The sequence below is a fragment of the Coenobita brevimanus genome, chromosome 33 (genome assembly GCF_032717465.1).
Source record: "Coenobita brevimanus isolate Jiangsu-jjx chromosome 33, ASM3271746v2, whole genome shotgun sequence".
NCBI classification, from domain to species: domain Eukaryota; kingdom Metazoa; phylum Arthropoda; class Malacostraca; order Decapoda; family Coenobitidae; genus Coenobita; species Coenobita brevimanus.
Genome location: NC_136986.1, coordinates 6,805,341 through 6,810,174, shown reverse-complemented (window position 1 = coordinate 6,810,174; position 4,834 = coordinate 6,805,341). Strand labels below are relative to the sequence as shown.

The window sequence follows — 4,834 nt, the reverse complement described above, 5'->3', positions numbered from 1 at the left end:
GAGAGAGACAGAGAGAGAGAGAGAGAGAGAGAGAGATAAAGGGGATCTGTGCACACACACACACACACACACACACACACACACACGAGAGAGAGAGAGAGATAAAGGGGATCTGTGCACACACACACACACACACACACACACACACACACACACGAGAGAGAGAGAGAGAGAGAGAGAGAGAGAGAGAGGGTTGATGATACAGTAATCACCTGATCCTTGCCCAAGGCCACGGCAAATATAGGCTGTTTTTCTCGGACAATGACATTCCTGAACCTCACTCACCGAGGGTGGTTGGTTGCTCGTGCTACTGGCTGTTCACCTTCTGGCCATTTTATCTCACCACCACGTGACTTTGTGGTCATATACATATACATATATTGCCAGATGCACGCGAACATATCCAAGACAATGAGGTGTGTTTCATTCAGTTCTGTAAGACTCGAAATTTCGGCCGAATCGTCGCTTCCCAGCAGGTACCCACAGAACAATCGTCGTTCTCCACAGCTTAAATACACAATAAGACAGGAGGACTCCACTTGTACTGCTGGGGATTTGGGCTAATCACAGGTGTTGTCCAGGTGTGGGAGGGGTCACGTCAGGTGTGCCTTCCGGCAGGAGGCACGGGACTACTGCCAGAGGCTGGGTCATCCAGAGTGGGCTGCTGGGCGGTGTGAAGGGAGGCCCTTCCCTGGTGGGGCCTCGGTGAGAAGGTCAGCCCTCGGGACTGGGTCCGAACAGGGCAAGCAGGCGCACCTGCTTGCTCCTGGTCCTAGAGGAGGACTGCTTGCCGATGAGGCTGGGGAGGCCACGCACCTGAGTCCTGGGGGCGCCCCTGGGTGACTGAGGGCTGCTCTCTCACTCAGATCGAGCCCCGTCAGGGGCTGCCTGAGGCGCCCCTTCCTTCGGGAGTCCGACAGTGAGGGGCGTCGTTGGGATGCTGCCTGCAGGGCATGGATTCCCAGATTCACCATTGGGCCTCGCCAGATCTCCTGTAGCTGCAACTCCACTGGGGAACTGACTCTGTGGGGAGACACAGAAGGGTGTCTCATTTGGCCTCTGGATGGGTGAGGCAAGCAAGGGATGTCCTTCTTGAGGGATGTCACAGGGGTAGCTGATGAGGGACGTACGGTGGCCGATCCCTCCCCGGCGCGGATGGTGGCCATTGCCAATGTTCCACAAAATCCTGGGACAGCAGGTAAGGGCATACGGTGGCCGACTCTTCCCTGGTGCAGAAGGTGGCCATCACCGTGGTCCTGCTCCCTGTGGAGGTGGCAGACAAAGAACGAACAGTGATTGACTCTTCCCCAGAGCGGACGGTGGCCATTGCCACGGTTTTGCCCTTTTCTGGGACCACAGCTGAGAGATGTAGGTGGCCTATCTCTACCCAGTGTGAACGGTGGCCGCCACTGAGGTGCTGCTCCCAGCGGAGGCTGCTGGTGAAGGGTGTATGGTGGCCTACCCTTCCCCGGCACAAACAGTGGCCATTGCCATGGTCCTGCTGGGGGAAGTAGCTGAGAGACATATGGTGACCGACTTCTCCCCAATGTGGACAGTGGCTGTCATCACAGTGCTACCTCGGAGTGTAGGAGTACAAGTCCCACCCCAATCCTGGCGAGCGTTGGCTCAGCTTTAGACTAGTCTGCAGGGACAGCGTTCTTCAGTCTGGCTCCATTGAGGGGAATAGGGGCGCAAGGTAGTGGGGGACATAGACCTATCTGGCCTGGGCCTTTTGTGCACCCTATGCATCTCCCTGTGGTCTCCTCTTGGAGTGGGTGTTGCGACACCCAGTCCGTGGTTCCTCCTTGGGGTGGGTGTTGCGCCAACCCGTCCGTGGTCTCCCGTTGGGGTGGGTTCAGTCACCTCTGCCGAACGCAAAGCACCCTAGGAACTTAGGCCTTGTCTCGGGTAACACTTTGCTCTACCATTTTCTTCCATATTACCCTTAAAGAACAACTCACCTTCATCATAGTATTGGACGAATATGATGTTTTATTGCTTTGAATAAGAAAAAATCAATAAAAATGGCTGCAAAACGCTCACAAAGTGTGACAAGCCACTTGCAAAATATATTTTTCTGCTGATAACGTAATGTTGACAGTGAAAATATTCATTCATTCATTACCAGACGCCATGTATCCCAAACGGGGTGGCCAACGGCTTAGAGTTAATTGTTTTACAGGGAGGGGCACTAATCCTCCACCAACCCCACTTGACATGTAGGGATGCCAACAGCATCTGGTGTTCCCAGGCGGTCACCCATCCAAGTACTAACCAGACCCAACGTTGCTTAACTTCGCTGATCGGACGGGAAGCGGTGTACTCAACGTGGCTGCCAAATTTCTTAAATATTGCTCTTAAAGTACTCACATTTATGCACCTTATGTCCAAATTTTAGAAACTAAAACTTAAAAAACAGCATTTCCATGAAATATTTTATGTCACCAGTGTCTGAAGACGTTTTGTGGAAAATTGTAAAAGTGTCACTTTGCCCCTTGTGGCGTCCAGGGCCTCAAATAATACAAGGCTAATTTTCTATGATATAGTCTTTCATATCTAAAAACTTGGATACCATTCCTTCTACATTTGAGTATATTTTATCTGTCTATTGCCAGACGCTTTAATCCTGTAAGGGGTAGCCACAAACAAATCGCCTCCATGTCGCTCTGTCCAACGCTATTTCACTGCCCTGCTCCGAGCTCACACCTCCCTCTCTCATATACCTCTCCACTCCATCCCTCCATATCATCCTTTGCATCCCTCTCCCTCTCTCTCCCTCCACCTCAGTTACATACACTCTCCTTGTCAGTTTTTCATTCTCCATCTTCTCCACATGACGAAACCATCTCAGTGTGTTCCTCCTAACGCTTCCTATTACATCCACATCCACACCACAATGCTCCATGACATCCTCATTTGTCAGTCTGTCTCTCCATGTGACTACACAGGCTCCTCTCATAAAGCTCATTTCCACTGCTCTCACCCTTGACTAGTGTCCCTCCAATAAGGTCCAAGCTTCACTTCCATATGTTAGAGTTGCTATCACGATACTGTCGTGTAGTAACTTTTTCACTTCCATGCTCACTTCCCTGTTTCTTATTACTGCTTTCAAGGAACCATCAACCTTTCTTCCTTGTTGTATCTTTTCAAGCATTTCACCCTCCAAACTTCCATCCTTACAGATTACACTACCCAAGTACTTAAATACACTCACATTTTCCATTTCCTCCTCATCCAACCTCACTGTACATTCACTGACTTCACTTCTCTCAAAGACCCTAACGTTACTCATTCCTACATTGACCTTTATATTCTGTTTCTTATTCTCCCAAACTCATCCACCAAGCCTTGCAGCTCCCCTTCGTCTTCACTTAACAACACAGTATCATCGCAAACAACAGTACAGGGAGTTTCCAAACATTGCGCTCTCTCATTAGGACTGCTTCAACATTCACTGCCTTACCTTATATCTCTTTTATAACTTCATCCAGGTATAGATTAACAACCATGGAGACATGACACATCCCTGTTTCAATCCAACCTTCAAATAGAAAATTTTACTCAGTTCACTATCCACATGCACTGCAGCCTTAGCACCCTCATGAATACTCTTCATGGCATTCAACAACTTCCCATTTACTCCATATACTCGTAATACTTTCTACAACCCTTGTCTATCCACCCTGTCATATGCTTTCTCCAAATCCATGAAGGCCGCATACAACTTCTTTCCCTTCTCTAGAAATGTTTCCACTAAAGATCTAAGAATGAATAATCTTCACAACCACTTTCCTTCCTAAAACCTCCCTGTTCTTCTCCAACTAATTCCTCTGCTCTTTCCCTAACGCTGTCAAGAAGTGTCCTACCATACACTTTCCCTATTATTCTTGAAAAAGAAAGGCCGCCATGATTACCACATGCTTCTTTTTCCCCTTTTCTTTTGCACATGGGAATAATTATACCTGACTTCCAATCCTCCGGGACTCAACCTTCCTCCCATGCCAATATGCACATCTTCCACATCCATTCTATTACTCTCTCCCCCCCATGCTTCAGCATTTCACCATACACTCCATCAATTCCTGGGGCTTTCCCAATTTTGACTTTCTTCATTGCTTCCACAGCTTCTAACCTACTGATTTCTTCCTCTCTTTTCACATCCCTCTGTCTCATAGCCATTTCCCAGTCACTTACTCTTGCATTACTTTCATTCTCTATGTCCAAATATTCCTCTAAGTGTTCTCTTTACCTGCTCACTTTTTCTCCTTTCTCCACTAGTAATCTACCACTTTCCTTTCACTCCCCGACTAACTTCTTTGACACCTTGTCTAACTCTACCTCTTTCCAGAACCTTTTCTGACATTCCCTCCATTTTGCACTCAGATTCCTTCCAAATTCCCCATCCACTCTTTTCTTTCTCTCACTAATTTTTTCACCTCAATTTTCCTCTCCACATATAACTCTCTCTCTTCCGTCTCTCAACTTCTTCCATGCCCCTGTTTCTCATCCACTTACTATATGGTTTCTTCTTTAGTGCCACAGCCTGTCTCACCTCTCCATTCCACCATGCTGTTCCCTGCACTTCCTTTCGTCTACTCTTCACTCCACACACCACCTCACATGCTGCACAGATTTCTTCCGTTAATATCTTGCACACACTTTTCACATCCCCCATCTGCTCCAGTCCATATATGCCCAGTTGCTCCTCCACATCCCTCTTATAATGTGCTTTATTTCCATCCCCTTGTAATCTTTCCACCCTCCTTGTATGCATTACTTCCTCATTGTTTCTTCGGTTCACTTGGACCTTGATTCTCACCACCACCAAGTGGTG

The 4,834-nt window shown here is 48.1% G+C and overlaps 1 pseudogene; it reads right to left on the bottom strand.

Moving 5' to 3' along the window:
- Nucleotides 1–2,226: 2,226 nt before the first annotated feature.
- LOC145395936 (5S ribosomal RNA) lies at nucleotides 2,227–2,340 on the bottom strand (annotated as a pseudogene).
- Nucleotides 2,341–4,834: the final 2,494 nt, after the last annotated feature.